The sequence below is a fragment of the Rattus rattus genome, chromosome 5 (genome assembly GCF_011064425.1).
Source record: "Rattus rattus isolate New Zealand chromosome 5, Rrattus_CSIRO_v1, whole genome shotgun sequence".
Taxonomy (NCBI): domain Eukaryota; kingdom Metazoa; phylum Chordata; class Mammalia; order Rodentia; family Muridae; genus Rattus; species Rattus rattus.
In genome coordinates, this window is record NC_046158.1 from 140,903,918 (window position 1) to 140,923,045 (window position 19,128).

At 41.4% G+C, this 19,128-nt stretch overlaps 1 protein-coding gene across 1 annotated transcript in view; it reads right to left on the reverse strand.

The window, feature by feature from the left end:
- Positions 1 to 19,128, reverse strand: part of Ptprt (protein tyrosine phosphatase receptor type T) — a 1,079,747-nt gene that overhangs the window by 83,916 nt on the left and 976,703 nt on the right. The window lies entirely within an intron of this gene.

Genomic DNA, 19,128 nt, shown 5'->3' on the forward strand with positions numbered 1-19,128 from the left:
ACAGAAGATCTGACCGCTTCTGGGCCCATGTATCTCTGATTTGATTTCTCTCTTAGTTTGTCTCCTTGGGTTGTACCCTGGGTATAGCTAGTCTTATCCTCCCAGTAGCAGGTACTCTAGTCCTCCAGCCCCTCTCTGCAGCAATGGGCTTTGTAACAGAGGCCACCTTCTTTCTACCATCTATATGGCCCTTACAACCCCTGACCCTGAAATGCCCCTGATCCTAACTTGTAGAGTTCTCTAAACTTTTTTCTTCACTTTCACCTGCCATGTCTTTCATGTGTATCCCATACCACACCCCTTGATATGGCTATAGGGTTATCCCTCCATTGGAAGTATCCTCCGAGCATGTGCAAAGTCCTGAATTTGGTCCCTGGCACTATATAATATCTGGTTTGCATATGCTTGCTATTCTAGATATCCAAAATGGGGAAAAAGGAAGATAAGAAGTTCAGTCACCCCAAACTAAACAGCAAGTTCGAAACCAGCCTTGACTATATGAAACCCTTCCTGTCTTAAAAAAATAAATTAGACTTTTTCTCATTAAAAAACAAATCTCTCTACACATTGAGCTGATTTGGATACCTTCTGTTGTTTGGCCGCCCTGGAAACCATTTCTCTTTTCTAGAACCATCCATGCTTGGCATGTTTATGTCCTCCCCAATACTCTGACAGTCTGTGCCCTGGGGCCATTCTGTTTGTACCATGTAAGAGATAAGGCCTTCCAGATGTGGCAGATGATGGGTATATCCAGATGTTTTCAGACACCGAGACTCCCATGCAGACATCCATGAAGTCTGTGTTATGCTCATCCCCTGAGAGACTTAGTATATATTCCAGATTTTTCTGCAACTCGTCTTTTTAAAAGCCATGTCCCCTTCCGCTTGTTTGTCTCCCCTGTCACAATAATCCATCAAACAGACTCTGTGGAAAAATACAATCTGCTCCTATGTGATGACATCAAAACTAGTTCCTCACAGGATCAGATACTGGAGAGATATGTCTGGCCCACAGGGTGACCAACTGGTCATACTTTCCTAACCCCTCTCTGGCTTGGCTTTAGTATTCAAAGTATACTATTCAGGGAAGCCCCTCAGTTCTGGGAGAATCCAAGTCTTGGTTACCCTCGTGTGTTCATCTATATCATGGATGTCAGGAACACACACTCTTCACTTTCCCTCCTCTGTCATCTCCATGGGGGAACAAGTTATGGAGTTGATGAGCCCATGCTTGAGACACTGTTGGGTCATACCTCATTAGTAGATGAAATATCTGTGTGTTTCCCTTGGCTTCATCATGTCCTGTTTTAATGAAGTACGTGGATAAGACAGAGCTGGCCTTTGGGAATTAGCCCAATCACTAATAGATACTAAAAATACAAGTTCATACACAGGGAAGAAAGACCAAAGTGAGATGCTAAAAGAAAAAAAAATCTTTCTGGCTGCAGTGAGAATATACTCCCTACTTTCCCACCCTTGGCTTGGTAATAAGTCGATACATCTTTACTAGCATCGACTGAATATAATTTCTGGCATATATTGGGGTTGAGTCCCTCCTCTGTCATACCCTTATAATTGTGAGTTAGACTTATGAGAGCTACTCTGCACCAAGGATTTTTTTTTTTTTAGACAGATGCAATGTAGAAAGAAATATAGTCCACACCCACGGCTTAAGAACAGTCTAGAAGGGAAATAGGTTAAGAGTTATCTGAAGCAAAAAGATTAAAGCTTGAGAGAGGATGGTACGTTTAGGTAAGAGCAGAGACTGATGTTTAAACAAAAGCTGTGGGACAATGTTGTGGCAGACGACCGGAAGAAAGGCTGAGAACACAAGGATTCAGGAGCAGTTGAAAGCTGTTGACGATTCGAGTCCCACCATTTAAAGACTCGCACTTTCCCATAGGTGGCGCAGCTGACATGGACTGGAGGTATCTTTTTAGTGAGCATCACTCATTGATAGTGTGAGAAGATTGGAGGTGAAGATGGAGATCTGCACGTGAGTTTCTAGATACCACACTTCACGGGGACATCAAGTCAATGCCCAGAACCCTTGTTTCCCACGTAAACATCACCGTGTGAACTCCACAGAGATAGGCTCTGCCCCCATCTTTTTCTAAAGCACTCAGGGCGCAGGCTGCATGGGAGACCAGCTGCCTGGCAGAGGGAGGCTTCCTGGGAGTTGGCACCTGGCAAATCTTTGTGACACGCCAAACGTTCCCAAACTGAAAAGGCTATCAATATGGATATTTTCCTCTAAACACATTGCTAGACAGACTGTAAACTTGGTGTCAGCAGAATCAACAGTGGGGTGGAAAATAGATGCATTTGAAATGTAACCACTTGTATTGCTGCAACATTTGTGATGATGCCGACGCACTAATGATGCCGGGAGGACTTGGAACCAAGGGATTTTCAAGGTTTATTAATCCAACTAGTTGGACTCCCTTTTCCAATGTATCTTACCTCACCTATTCCCTTATTAACCTTCGATAATGCAGAAGTGATGCCTTTTAGCACGCCCCATTTCGCCAGACGCACTATGCTTAATTTTCCGTCATTAGGTTTAATGAAAACCCAATTTCACAACTCGCTTCTCTCAGGAACCTACAAGTAATGCTACGTTTTTTATCAGCACCAATTAAAAAGCGTTATGATGTTCCTATCCGAGAGGGAGCCTTAAAACTAATGTGCGAGTCTGCCGCAAATTCAACAAGGGCGCCGGAATTCACACACTGCCCATAAAATGTAACTCAAACCAGCTGGCCCAGGGAGAGGCCATGTTTCATTCTCCCTCCTCATCAGTCCTTCAGTTTTCATACTCCCATTTACAGGTCTTGCATGTTTATTGATCATTTAATAATGTTTGGGGTTTCTTCTATATTACTTACGTGGCTACTGCCCGAGTCTATGTATTGCCCTGTAAGAAAGAACACTCATCACTGTCTGCGGGAAGCTTGTAAGGTGGGTTCAAGAAGACTTTGGGTCCCACTGAAAAGATTTGGGTCAACAGTTATCCATCTGTCTCTCTGCTTTTCTCTCTTCTGTCTTTCTGCTAACTCCGTTTCTCCATAGGATCTTGGCATAGTCCCTCCCTCTAGCCCATATCTCTGCTGCCAGTCTTCCAGATGTCCCTGTAGTTTTAGCCACTGCGTTCCAATCATTTGATTGACATTGCCACTTCAACTGGTTAACAAATACTTCCTGTATACCTGTCTTATTCAAAGCACCAAGTTAGCCACGTGTGCATATACACCGGACACAGGGTGGGGTGAGGGGGAGTGGGTTTGAAGAAGTGTTGGGGTACAGAGATAAACACACTGGAGCCCTTGGAAGAAGACAGATGAAGAGATGAGCTGTATACAGTCTAACTGGGCTAAGCAGGGACAGGTACCTAGGAGATGGAGGACTTTGTGCTGCAGGGTTCGGTGCCATGGAAACCGGCTGTATCCTTCATAATTCACCTCTGCGCCTCTTGATATCTCTGTGCACAATCTATGTTAATACCACCGGATAGGACTTTCTGTGACAATGGAGACATTCTCCATCTGTGCTTTGCAATATGGTAGCTGTTAACTACACGTAGCTGCTGAGCACCAGAGCTGTGGCTAAATTTTAAATTTGGTTTAATTTCAATTAATTTCACTGAAAGCACCCACATGCGGGAGCTCAAGAGATGGCTTACTCGGTAAAGCTCTTGCCGAACAAGCATGAGGTCTTGATTTTGGTTCCCCTAGAATCCATGTTAAAAAAAAATCCAGGCAAGGTGACATACATCTGGAACCCCTGGGCTGGGAAGGCAGAGATGGCTGGAGCAATTTAAGCAACCTCCATGTTCAGTGAGAAATGTGTCTTAAAGAACACAGTGGAAACAATAGAGTAAGATATGCACTGTTGACTTTGGGCTTCCTACAGGCAGATACACATCCTCACCACACACACTCACATTCTTGCAGACACAGAGGAACATATTCATGGGCACAAAGAGAAGAAACACCCATGTGTGGCATATGGGTACCTATTGGGCAGCAAAGACCTAGAGAAAGTCAGAGAAAAGAATTATGCTTTGGAGGCGCATAGATGGGTGAAGGGATCTACAGCAGCCTGTCCGGAGGAAATACTAGACACGTCATGGATATAATTGAAATTGTTCTTGTAGCAACATTAAATAAGCTTTTATTAAAGAACATCAGTCATTAATTTCAGCAGTATTTTTTTTTAGCCCAAGACATGTAAAGTAATAGTTCAACATATGCTCAATGTAAAATTATTAATGTTGTCTGTTATATTCTTTACTGATAGAAAAGCTCTGAAATCTAGTGTCTACCTTATACTACTGGAATATTTCAGTCACACTGGTCATATTTCCAGGGCTCAGCAGACACCGGTGACTAATGGCTATTGTGTTGGACAATGCAGGTACACACAGATCTATCTAGAGCCAGATAAAATCCTAAAGAGGGATTATTTAGAGCTTGAGTGAACTCTAAATAAGGAGATATTGGTCTTATGTAAGACAGCTTTAGCCCAAGTACTCTGCAATAAAACTTTGTACGACAGAAGGCTTGTATAGTTTCACCATTCAGCATGGCAGCGTCTTACCACCCATAGCTGCAGAGCACTTAAAATGTGCACAATGTGACCGAAGGCATACATCTGTGATTTCAATTGCTTCGAATGTAACTAGCTGCATGCGGACAGCAGTTAGTCATTTTCTAAACTTGGCTTTATTACAAATGAAGGTAACCTATAAAATCATGGGCATATGGAGCTTGTTACATGTTAGCCTGGGTTAAAATGTTTGTAGAATTATTTCCGAAATGGTGTAGAGTCTATAGCCTGAAAGATGCTGAGTTTGGGTCCTGACGGAACAGGGCTGGGGTCCTGGATTGACCAATCGCATTTCTTGTTTTTGGCCAAGTGATAGATTTTCTGAGCCTAGGTTTCTCTGCCCATGCTCCTTCATACAGGAGAAATGAGTGTGAGGACTCAAAGACACAGACAGTGATAACTTCTCTGAACAATACCTATTACCAAGTGGAAGAATGGAAGCTCTATTAATTATGTATGATGTCCCACGGGGACATGAGAATTCACACAATGGAAGGAACCAGATGGTCTTCAGTCTTGGGGTGGGGCGGGGCATCTGCTGTAGATGTGTAGTTTGAATGAGGTCCCCCAAGGTATACTGTGAAAACATGGTTTTCAATGAGGCAATAGTGAGAGGAGATAAAGTCTCCTGGTGACTTCAATACTGGAGAGGGTTGTTAGTGAGAGCAAAACAGGCCTGTACCCTTCCACTGTCTTCCTTTCTCACTATGTGTATATGTTTCTGTCCTGACTCCTTCTGTTATGCTAAAATATAGACCCCCCCCCCAGCAGTGAGCAGAGGAGATTTTCAGCATCCGAAACTGAGCTAAATGAATTAATTTGCTTTATAAAATATGTAGTGCCAGGTATGTTGTTATAGTAATGAACAACAACAACGACAACAACAACAACGACAACAACAACAACAACAGCAACAACAAGACTAATACAGCAGAGTAGCCTCTTTCTCCTTTCCTTGACTTCTTTCTGCTTTCTTTTCCCACTGCTACTGCCTGGTTTGGGTCCTTCTGACAGGAGCACTCTATCAGCATCCTAATAACCCTTTTCTGCTTTTACACTTCTCTTTAAAGAGTCACGTCATTTTCACTAAAAGTCTTCACAGAGTCAAGACAAAAATGTCTGAACCAGTCAACCAAATTCCTGTAATTTCTGATACCACTATCAGTCTCTTAACTCATCTACCAAAATGCATTTTTTCAAATCCATGTGCCCTTTAGGGCAGGAAAACACAGATATTGGATGGCAAATACCTAGACTGCTTGCTGGGAGCATGAAGTCTGAGAGGAGAGAGAGTGTTAAAGGAGGACGAGGTGGATCACCTGCTTAGTGTGGGGATGTGATCAGAACCAGAAAAGACAGGAGAGTCAAAGTACAGGGTCTGAGAAAACCTTGTATTCAAACAGGAAATTCACAACTTGGTAGCGATAAGACCTCAAATAAGCTATAGAGATCCTAAAAGTTTTGTATTTAATCACTGATAGTTATGGCTTTTATTACATGTCACCACCATCATCTCCAGTCCGTTATCATCTAGATGGTCATTGCAGAAGTTAAATGAGATTCCACTGTAGAAAGTCTCCAGGTAGCACCAGGTCAGCAGTAGATGGCATTCTTCCTCCCCTTCTTTCACCAAACAGCAATACAACTGTAAGATAAACTCTTAATAGAACTGAGATCTAAGTCTGTCAACCAACCTAAGTGCCAGAATTTGGGAAGAGTAGCTGTAAATTATTCCACTATCATACTTAACATGTGCTCAAGGATAAAAACTCAATTTTATCAAAATTTCTTTAGAATCTCTGCGATTATACAAAATAATCTTTGTAACTTCAATCAGGCAGTTCTGACTTCCCACCTCCTTGAGTTGGATGTGATTGTAGTTTCTTTGGTAAATCAGAAAGTGAAGCAGTTGGATTGTGGTTTGATATGATATTATAGAAAATTATTATCTCGATTTTTTGAGTGCTAGAGTTATTCTAGGATGGGTGCATGAGATCTGTGGCCTCTGAGGGAGGGACACTCACTACACATAGCTATCTCATACCCAGTTGATGAACTGATGTCACTCAATGTACTCGTAGACTCAAATACTTTTTCTTGATTTTGAGTACCTGACCAAATGGATTGAATAGAACATATAAATCTAAACAGCATGGAGAATTGTTACCTGGTGTGCGTGTGTTTTTAGAGCTGAAATGATCACAACATAATGGAAATCTCATACCCAAAGTCATTGTTCCTCAAGGTTAAAAAAAAGAAAAGAAAATCACTCATCTTAAGAACAGAAAAGAAACATCTCACCTTCTCCTACTTTCTTTCCAGGCTCCGAGAAATCAAAGAGTCTGACAACCAAATATGAGAGGTAGGGCTTCCTCTGGGGTTCTCTCCTCCTCAAACCTCTCTATTGGAATCTTTGACAAAGACAAAGACAACTAAAGCAGCCTTGTGTCCAAGGTACTGATCCTGAGTTGTTCTTTCTGATGAGAATCCATGCCTCCTCTCTGAGGGGGAACTTATACTGCTCCTTTGGCACTTGTGCCAGGGGCGAGGCTTGAGCATTGGAATGGGGACTGTGAATGACCATCATTCCTACTTAACTCACAAGAGAAGGAGCGCAAAAGTCACCAGTGTAAAACAATGGCAGCACACTATTGTGTTCACAGACAAAACACCAGAGAAACTTCTCTTTTCTTTAAAATTAAATAAGCATGAATAAGACAGAAATGGGAGCTCATGAAAAATACACCATGTTAGCTAAGTGTAAGAATATATTCTATATGTTTTTTTTAAAGTTCACACTATTTAGAAGAATAGCAGCCTGTGTTTACTCTTTGCTGAAGAGCTTTCCTGGCTGGTAGGGACCCCAAGTTAATTTGGATGCTTACACATTCCTGATATATTCCAGGAACTTATCCCAAGACCCATGGGGATCTCCTGCTTCCTTTATGTCAATTGGGGTATCCTGATTCCCTTTGCCAGTCCAGACCAGTCAGTGAAATTGGAGGAACGTCTTGGGAACTTCTTACAACTGAGAAGGCTAATCCAGTTTCCTGTCTCTGCAGTTGGATACAGGTTTGATCCTGTCTAGGTTTGATGAACAAAACTTCTAAAACAGTCATGTCTTCATGATGGGAACCAGTTTTGGGGTGGCACCAATGTAAGATGAGATGACACTTAAAGGGCCGAAAGAACTTGGGTCCTGAAAACCCGTCTGGAACCTATTCTGATGTTCATTTTCCTATTACTGTTAGACAATTCGCTAAGTTCATTGCGGTCAATCTGACGTGGCTTCTTCTATTTAGGGCACATTAGCTCATATCACAGAAAGCAAAAATACAGTTTGAAAATGTATTTCTAAAATCTCAGAAAATCTTAGAAAGTCAAATTCGGGAGCATATATAGAAATAAGGAAAGGCAAGAATAGTAAGACAGTTTTTTTTCTTTCAATTGAGCATGTTCAGTATGGGCTGGTATTATAAGGGACTAGAGGGAACAGTTAGATCTCATTACGGAAGGGAAATAGAATAGATAGATATGGATGGAAGGGTTGCTAGAGAGAAAAGAGGGAAGAAGGGATTGTGGGAAGGAATATGGGCAGGGACAGCTAAAAGTAAGGGAGATTTGAAGGTAAGCGTGGAAACCTAATATGGTAGGCACTTCCTAAAATAGATAAATGTATGAAGTCAAACTAAATGAAGTCGCTAATATTGGAGAAGGCAGGGCCTCAACTGGCTATCTCTTGTCACCAAATGAAACTTCCAGTACTGGGATTGGGTTACATCTAGCGAAGTTATTGGCCAAAAGGTTTCCACAGGAATCCCCAAACAACTCAGGCTGTTGTCCAGACTATAGGCTGCTGTCCACAAATTGACAGCAAGGCCCCGTTGCTGAAGATAACGTCTATGAACCTCATTGACCATGATAGAGCTAGTGCCTACAGAGAGCCTTCATCCCTATGTCCAGTGTGCTTGTATACAAACATAGTCTGCCTGCTCTCATAAAAGAAGGGAGGAGGCAAAGAGCCTCAAGGAGAGGAAAGCAGTTTTTGACATGCTCTGGGGGGGGTGGTGAGCGTGGGGGACAAAAGATGACCAGCCATGTGAGATCTTAGGTGGAGTGGCCAGTAGGATGTTGAGCTGGTGCTAAAGGACCCGGGACCACCTGCCTAGGGGCAGCACCACCTATAGCAGACCCCCCCCACATCAATCATTAATCAAGGAAATGCCCCACAGACTTGTCCACTGAGATCGACCTAAAACTGACAGGCAGCCTTCACCCATCCTTCCCTCCAGAGCATTCTCCTCAGCCTCTGATGTTCCCAACTGCACCTAAGGAAGATGATTAGCACCCAGCGCTGCGGCTGCGATGTTGAAAGCACTCCTCGCTATTTCTGGAAGAAAAGAGTGAACAAATTTCGAATCATTATTAAACACGAAAAATAATATCTGATAATTAAAAAAAAGAAGAAACATAAATGCCAAGCCGGCCATAAACCCTTTATCTGTAATGGTGTACTACCTGCAAGATAGGCTAGGGCAATGGTGGCATAAAGCTTGTGGGACTAACCAACCAATAGCTGGTTGGACTTAAAGCTTACTCCATGAGTTAGAATTCCTAACCAACACTGCATTGGTGACCAAGAAGCCTAGACTAGTTAGCCCAGGAACTTAAGGTAAAACCAAATAATACTGGTCTTAAAAAATATAGTGATAAAATGACTCCTAATGATATTCTGCTCTACTTGTAGATTAGAACCTTACTCAGTCGTCCTCAGAGAAGCTTCCTCCTAGAGCAGATGGGAACATATGTAGAGATGCACAGCCAAACATTACACAGAGAATGAGAGGCTATAGAACACTCAACCCTAAATGAGATGTCTTCACCAAGTCTCTCCCCTCAGAGCTCAAGAGATCCTGTGGAAGAGGAGGCAGGAAGAGTGTAAGGGCCAGAGGGGAGGGAGGACACTAAGAAAATAAGGCTCTCTAAATCAACAGGAGCCAGGCTCCTATAAACTCAGGGTCTGAGGCAGCAGCATGCACAGGGCCTGCATTGGTCTGTACGAGGTCTTCTGTGCTTAGATCATGGCTTCCAGTTTACTGTTTTTATGGGGTTCCTGGGTATGCAAACTAGTGGATCTTTGATTCTTATGCCCTTTTTGGGGGGCTCTTTTCCTTGGTCCTGTCCAATGTTGATGTGATGTGTTTTGTTTTACTCTATTATATTTTATTTTATTATAGATTCTTTCAATGAGTGAGTGCAAATCTAGCCACTAGGGTAAAAGTCAATAATCAAACAGTAATTATTTATGCCTGCTGGGGGAAGAAAGATCAGTTTTCTCCAATGAGTCAACTACTCGAGGGTAGGCCTCATGTTCAGAGGCATGCATGCATGCTCTTTTGTTTGGTTATACTTTGTGTGTGTGTGTGTGTGTGTGTGTGTGTGTGTGTGTGTTGTTTAATTTTTTATTTTAGGGGTTGTTGATGGCTGTATTGAATTTTCTTCTACTTTTGAGAAAGAACTTAAAGTTATGTGGGTGGTGGTGGGGGAGAGGATCTACGAGGTCTTGGAGAAGAGGAAGAATATGATATGAATACATTAAAAGTTTTAATTGTTTTAAATAATAGAAATAATAAGGACAGGAAGGCCACCATTTACAGCAAAATGCCTGTAAATGGAGGACTTTATGTTCAGTGGAATAAGCCAGGCAAAGAAAAACTAGACCCATACGCTTCCCTTTATCTGCAAGAGCTGAAAAGGACAGCAACCTGGATGTATATTAGTGATAACCAGAGGCTGGGCCATGTTGTCCCTGGGAGGAGAAATGGGAAAGACAAGTTACCCTTGGCCAGTGTATGTACCATAATGTGTTGAAATATTCCGTCCAATGTCATTAATCTGCACAATGAGTAGATTCCCCAAGGGTAAAACAAAATAATTAAAAGTTAATTACTAAAACAATTTAAAATAAGTTTTATTCTTTAGAATTTAAATATAAGTACATCATTTCTCATCTTCTCTTTCCCCCTTCTGCCTCCTTCTTGTACTCTCCTCCCTCACTCCTTTTCGAATTCATGGCTTCTTTCTCTGTTATATAAATGTATAGATGTGTAAATGTATAAATATAACCTACTCGGATCATTTAGTGTTCCTTGTGTGTATATTATTTCAGAGCTGGTCACTTGGTATGGGATGACCATTGGGGACTTAATCCTTTAAAATGACTATTTTTCCAGCTCTTGGCATTTCTAGTTACCTGTAGTTCTTTGTTTAGAGTTAAGGCCCCATGAGATACACTTTCTACAACATCATGTTTATTGGTGTGGTCATTGTTCAGGTCCTGTTATGATGGGTGTAGTTACAACCATAATTTAAACACACACACACACACACACACACACACACACACACACACTCACACATGCACATGCACACAAACACACACACGCACACACACACACACACACACACACCCCAAAACACTTGTTACTTGTGTGACAGAGCTACTGTAAACCTAGAATTTAATTTATAAACCCCAAGACTCCTGGAAATCTCCCTGATCTTACAGGCAAATGAGTGACCAGTCTATAGAGGCATTTTCATAATTTAAGACACATTAGTTACCTTGGAACAAAACCATCTCCGCTAAAGATGAACTCACAGTAGAAAAATAAAACACTGAAAATGACAAGTTTATCCCTGTGAGGGCGAAGCTGCAGACACGATGCTGAGAAACATGCCTCCCAAGAATTGAAAATAATAAGATATTTGTAGACACCATAAAATAAATACATTTGGATGGATTAAAGGGGGGAGGAAGAAATATGAACATGGAATAGATACAAGACACAGAGCAGAGACAGGGAAGCGGATTTGAAAACTACAAAGTCAACTTCTAGAGCTGAAAAATATAGTCCTTTGAAAGTAGAAAGTCCATAAAACATCCAAACACTGAAAGTAATGGGATATGGAGACGTTAAGGATACAGGAGAGAGGCTAAAGCAAAGGAAAATCTGTCTCTTAGCTTTGAAAATAGTAAACTAATAACAAATCTTTTACAAAAAATTGATTGTGAGGAAAGAAACAGATAAACTGGTAGAGTGGTAGGGCATGCTTGGCTGGTAAATGAGGAATGCCAGGGGAAGCCATGCTGCACACGTAAGTTCTCTTGAGGACAAGGCCAGGACCAGACAGTATGGATAACACATAGTGATGACATCATATGTGAGGCTTCTATATGTCCTTCCCCCAGCTCCTCCCAAAGCTGAAACCTCAGAGCTATCATAGAACATTCAGTCAGGAAATGGAGGGACAGCAATCTAGATGCAGACAGTTCTGTTCCAAGGGTTAATCCTGCAGCAGAACACCAGTCTTGGTGTCCCTTTCCTGTGTCTGCTCTGAGGTCTGGTGACCGCAGCAACTATGAAATCAAGCAAGTGTTTTGGGGAAATACTCCATGTTGTCAGGGACTCACAGATGGGTTCCCATCTCTCTAATGTAGGCTCTCATGGAACCACAATAGTCAACTGGGCATTCACTTGACAGCAGTGCCCCAGAGACCCACATGATTCTGATTGAAGACCACCAGTCTTGACTGGTGTGATCGATCAGCAGTTGGGGTTGGTAGTTTTGTTTTGAGTAGATATCCAAGTAAGACGTTTCACTCATCTGGTCTGCAGGAAATAAGCAAAATATCAGTGTATAGACTTAGCGTTGTAATAGCTGACACAGTGCTGGGAAATCGGACTCATTTCAGAGTTGTTCTTGTGGATCAGAGTGAATTGGGGCATTGGGAAGGGCTTTGTGCACTTGTGAGTGTGTGTGAGCAAGTGTGTGTGTGTGTGTGTGTGTGTGTGTCTGTATGTGTGTGTGTATGCTTGGTTATCTTTTACTTCTGCTCCAACCAGATCTAACTGCCTTTGTGAAATGTTTTAAAAGATAGACTTCCCAAGAGGATTTCATTTGGTGAATGAGTTTCACTATTACATATTTTTTGAAAACTTTGATTTCTCTTTTTGTCACAATTTCATGAAAGTCAGCGGGAAATAGCAGAAGAGCTAAGACCAGTGTTCTGCAGCCTGGGTTTTATACACTTAATATAATTGAAGCCAAAATGAAGGGTGTTCAGTGAGGCAGAAGCCATGTGAAGAGTGTTGTGTGGTCTTAACCACTTACCGTTCTAACCAGGAAATAAGACATCAAGCTGAAGGTTGACTATGGGAGCCTGCAAACATATTGTTGGACCACAAAGAGGAAGGGATATAATTGTGGGCTTTTAAGATGTTTTAGCTCAGTGGGAACAAGAGTCCTTTTAGTAAGATATGTCTACTGTTCCGTTCTTGTATGTGCTCTATTCAGTTTTACTTTCAGAGCCATTTATGTTAGAAAATAATAGACCTGGAAAAAATGCTGAACTTTCACCTAAAAAAAAATACCCCAAAGCAGACAATGAAATACCATTCAAAACTGCTGTACAAACCAATGAGAAAATATGGTAAAAAATATTGGCTGATAGGGACTGGCCTTCAGGGAGTATATGGTTTACCAAGGGAGACTGGAGTATGTCAAAGGAAGAAGGTCTAAGGTTGTTGAACATCAGATAGATGAATATCGCTGAGAATTTATAGAACAACAGTACGTGGTTGTGACATGCTAGTACAAATAAAATCTGCCAGGAAATCTGAAAAATGTATCTTGGTCAGTAATTCACTCCAGGCAGAAGTAATGAAGACATATAATTTGTGCAGTTTTGATATTTCTGTAAGCACAAAAGGACAACTTGGGGGTGGTATTTAGGAAACATTTATGTATAAAGTAAGAATGAGATTATATGAGGAAGGGAATGAGTCATAGATAAAGGGACTGATTGAAGCTTCACAAGGGGCTGCAGATGGGACCTGATGTCATTGCTGTTTTTGACAGAACAACAACCAGCATTAAAAAAAAAAAACAACAACAAAAAACTAGTCGAAGGAAGATTCATGTTGTCTTACTTACTTTGTTCCAGACCATTGCTCCCAGGGCAGCCTTAGCTGCTGTATTCTCCAAGGGAGATCCTGAGTTGGCTAGGACTGTGTGGTGCTTTGAATGAGAACCATGCTCACCCCATGGGCTCATATATTTGAATGCTTGGTCTCCAGATGATGGAACTATCTGGGAATGATTAAGATGTGTGGCCTTGTTAGAGGAAATATGGTACAAGGGGTGGGTTTTAAGGTCTCAAAAGCCAACACCGTTCTCAGTTAGGTCCCTCTGCCTCATGCATGTGGTTCAGGATGTAAGCTCTCGGCTGCTTCTCAGTGCCGTGTCTGCCTGCATACTCCACGTTCCCTGCCATGACGATCATGGACTCACCCTCTAAAACTGTAGGCCCAATACATTTTTTTTCTGCTGTTGCTTTGGTCATGGTTTCTTAGCACAATGATAGAAAAGGAACTAAGACTGTTGACTACTTGGACTCTCTGCATTGGAAAATCTATATACTTGAAAAATGATATAATGAATGAAGCTGTTACTTCAATTAGAAAAATCTTTGAAGATGGGGACGTGTTTGACCATCGTGTCTCTGTTAGTATGACAGAAAAGGACTAGAGGGTTCCTTATCTGCATGGCCAGGGTCCTCTATCACCTTTCTCTCCGAGTGGCTGAAAACAGCATGCCCACAATTCCAAAGATGCTCTGGGCCTGCACCAGGTTCTTTGCACATACGCTGTGGCTATTAGCTTGTTGTTCTTGTGAGACTCCCAACAGTGGGAAGGAGCGCATCTCTGACTCATTTGCTTGCTCTCAAGACTCCTTTCCTCCTATTGGGTTGCCTTATCTAGCCTCAATCTGAGGGCTTTTGCCTTGTTTTATTATATGTTTTGTCCTGTCTGGCTGTTGTCTCTTGGAGGCTTGATCTTTTCTGAAAAGGAAATGGAGCAGGAGTGGGTCTGGGGAGAAGAGGAGGTGGGAGGGAGCTAGGAGGTATGGCGGGAGGAAAAAATGTGGTCAGGATAGGAGAGAAGATCCTATTTTCAGTAAAAAATTATTTCAAAGGGAAAAAAATAAATGCCTGAGTGATGTACAGTTCAGTACCAGAAGAAAGGGGAAACGTACAGATGTCTGAAACTCTCTTTGACAGGCATAATGTAATCAAGATGGATTAACAGATAAGGAGATAGATGACAAAATAAGTCTAGTAAAATATTAGCAGAAGACTCTAGGTGATGATTATCTCTTTTTTCCTGCCTTTTCTGAATAAAGATATCAAGAAAGACACCGCTGTCTGTTTCCATCTGAGGATCCTACATTATATCCTGACAATCGCATCGCATTCACGAATTACAGTGTATCTCCTTGGACATGTGTCATCTTCGTGAATAGTAAGAGTGACTGACTGACAGTGAAGCTATCTCATATCTGCGTCCTTTACCTGACTGTAAGCTCTGCGGCAGTTGACGCCACATGCCTGGTGCACCAGCGTATCTCTGGGATCTGATTTGGCACCAGCATCTTGTTCTGTGACAGGTCTGTCCTCTAACTTGCTGATAAACATGGCTCAGGCTGTCTACTGTCCTATGCTCCCTGCTTCTATTTCGTTTGTGAAGAAGTGGCAAACCACATTTACCTAAAAGTATGCTTCTTCCAAATGAGCTTCTAGTGGGTTTCAGCATCCATCTCTATTTCAGTGTGACGTCAGCTTAGGCTAGAAATGATCGGAAGTTTCTCATTGGTCCTAAAGTTACTGTGCACGCACTGAAAACACATCTCAGCGGTGTGTGTGCATGTGAGAGAGCGTGGGCACGTTATCGCTAACTTCCAAAACTCTCACACTGATAGGATGGAGGAAACATCAAACGCCTAAGAAATGCTTTCCTCTAAAGAAATGGGCTTATTTTTTCTCTCATTCATCAAAATTGTAATGAGACAAAGGCATGCAAAATAGTTGCAGAGTAATATTTAGCTAAACAAGAAAGTTTCAATTTTGACAGGTTTTCCAATCTCCAGGCTGACAGGTGACTTTGCCTTTTATTGATGGGGAAGAAAGAGAAGATGAAACAACTAACCTTGCCTGGGAGAGAAAATGTAAATGTGTAACAGCTCTTTAAAACGAGGCACAAGGTTTCCTTGCCCATTTCAAACTGTATCCTGGGTACTTAGGAAGAGTTTGAGGGTCCAGCTAGCTACACAGACAACACGACTTTGATAGAGTAGAAAGAATGACTTGGGAACTCCAAGACCAGATTCTTCATCCCAAGTTTGCTACCGAATTATCTAATTTTCCTCAACTCTGTTTTTCTTAGTTTTGGTTAATAAATTGAATTAGACTAATGTTTCCCTGACCTTTATGTCTATGAGATAGTGTAAAGTGATTCTGGTTGTGTAGATCTGGCTGTAGCTTACGGATATGAATTTTTAGCTGCCCTTCAGTGATGCTGAGGATGCTAGTGACAGAGCACACTTTGAATGACAAAGGACTGGACAGTCCACCAGGGAACCTCTAGGAAATAATAAGATTGTTCGCACAGAGTGTCCTACGGTTTCTCTTAAAATTGAATGTTTCCTCTGTGCTTTCATAAATGAGACTGTCCAGCTGGATATAGTTCAACGGCAACCAAACATAACCCAAGCCACCAAAAGCTGATGGTTTTCCTTGAGGACAAACAAATACTGATGGTCAAAGCTAAGTGACATCACATCATTTTCTCATGTCATTGTCCAAGCCTTAGAAGCTGGTCATAGATGTGGCCTGCTCTCATAGGAAGGGGATGGTACACTGACAGAATATATGGCAAGAATCACTGAGGTCATCCTAGAGGCTGCCAATCACAGATCTTAAAATCACCTCACAATGTTTTTGTGAGAGCCCAAAGATACAATAACAACAAAAACATAAACTTAAAAAAAGTGTTCTTATTATAATAATTTCAGTGGGTACAAGTAAAGCTTCTAGCTGACCTTGCTTACCTTCGCCAGTTCTCCTGGTCTATTTAGTGAACGTTTCTAATTTATATTAGGCCCTAAGCTACACTCTCTTTACTTTTTCATACTGTTTTTTTCCGGAATCTGATATTTCAAGGGAAAGAAATGTGTGATTTTTCCTGATGACATGAATTGGCATTGACAGCAATCTTTAATCGTTAAAGAGTTAACAATGCGCTTTGAATGACTTTGCCCTGATTGAAAAAAATTCATTTCTTAAGTAAATGAATTAACCACATAATTGACAGTCAATTCCAGTAATAAGGAACTAATGAAGTGATTCTGCTAAGTAAAAAGTGTAATGTGATGAATTTGAATTTGCTAAACAACAGCTTACCTAATAAATTTCCACACTAAATAATGACTTGGGATTGTGACTGAATCCATAGCACATCTCTGGTCATTAAAAAAACCAACCAACCAACCAACCAACCAACCAACCAACCACCACCACCACCACCACCACCACCACCACCACCACCACCACCAACAACAACAACAACAACAACAAAGACCAAACTCAGAACACAGCAGCGGACGTGACTATACCAGCCAGCATCCTTAACAGTGTTGAACTGGGCTCCTTGCCAAGCAGGACTAAGACAGTCAGACTGGCTTGGAAGTGTCAGACTCTGAAGGGGAGCTAGAGCTCAGGGAGATCACCATGTCCTGCCCTGGGTCACTTGCTTTCTGCCCCCAGTGTCTTTGTTGTTCTTGGAAAGAATTATGGACTCCATTCCTTCACAGCAGTATCTTTTGAAGTATTTGAATTCAGAGAAGGCCCTATTTCTCAAATGTTCCACTCAGTGGACTGATAAGTTCACACAATTATAAACATTTTTTATCATTAAAACCTTGTTCTCTAGACCTTCAAAGCTAAGACGGGATCTTGGCTTTGTAGACTTTGTACCAACACATCAGGCACACTTGTTTTGGAATCCTCTAGCAGGGATGCTTTTCTGACACATCTCTCCTGTCTTCCTAAAGTCTTTGGTCAAATTCCAACTTCTGCAAGGTCAAAACCCTTGACTACTTGTGACTGATCTGAATGACATTCAGGCTGTCCCACAGTTTCAGAGCATTTGCCATTTCTATCATGTTACATAATTTATTCATCTTTTATTGTCTGTTTCTCATTGTCTCTCCAATTCCTCTACTATTGGAGCGTGGCCTTCAGAAAGATTCATAAAGCAATCTTATATTTTTGTGTTATTCACTGATGTGGAACCAGAACTATGACATGTTAGTATGTAGTGAACAGTTGCCCAAGAAGCATTGTTGAATAAGACCATGTCACCAGCATCTGAAAGGTTTAGTGGACTCTAACAAATAGAGTTAGGAATAGACTGCATTTTAGGATTTAAAGACATCACTGTTCTAAGTGAGCCATTGGTTCAGTGGCCCAGGGGAGTATGTGATTATTTCTCACTATCTGGGGGAGAGGTCATTATCATAGCAGAATCATATGCAATCAAAAGATTAGTTTTCAAACAAGATTTGCCACTTGATAGCTATGTGGCACCAAGGAAGTTATATAGTCTATCAGAATCTCAATCTCTACCCTTGCCAAAGAAGCTGAGTTCCATTAGTAACCAACCATCACCTCACAGATGAAGAATATATGGTATAACACAAGACAGGATCTAGCATAGTCCTTGGCATATAGTTAGGAGTTGATAAATGTTAGTACCTTTTTACTAACACAACTTAATAGACAAAGGATACTGCTTAATACAGAAAAAGAAAATAACTTTTCAGGCTCTGCCAGGCATTAAGAAGACTCATAAAGGCATAAAATGGAAGACAGACAATCTGTGACTGGGGAAGGATTAGACATTAGCAATTTAAGACCTTTCGAAAGACACAGGGAGAGGTCACAAGAAGGAAGCACTAGGGCTCTCAAAGTGGTTCCAAAGAATGTTTCTATGTGATGGAACCCAAGGAAGTGAGTTTTGGGGGATGGGAACTTTAGAACTAATGGCAAAGCCAAAGAACCAGAATGATAGCTTTCTAAAAAATGACACACAAAAAGTATCCAATGCCCTTTCCAGACCAGCACAATGACTTCTTTGATCCTCCTTCCTCCACTATAGCATTAAAAGCTAGGAGCGACTTTAGAAATCTTCTGGTCATCAATCCTTCACATTTCTAGCAATGTATAAGAATAGTTGCTTGAATGTTGAATAATTAAAAATGAACCACCATGGCCCATCTTGATTACAAAAGTTAATAAATGATTCATCGAACACATAATTATCTGTTATCTATTCTATACCATATACCATCACAATCTCCAAGAATTCACTGGTGGCCAAAACAGAGGTGAATATTTCACATGCTATGATTTTACTGGTTAAAGATGCTGATATTGGCCACGAAACATTTGGAAGAATAAGCAAGCCTTTTCAAATGTGGCATTCCCGATACATACTGAGAGGCAAAGTACACAGACAGCACTGTTATCCAATTGTGATGAAGCATGATAATAAACACTGTGGCGAGATATCCATGAAGGGGCAATAGTGGTACTTATATCTGGGTGTTACACAACCACTGTCTA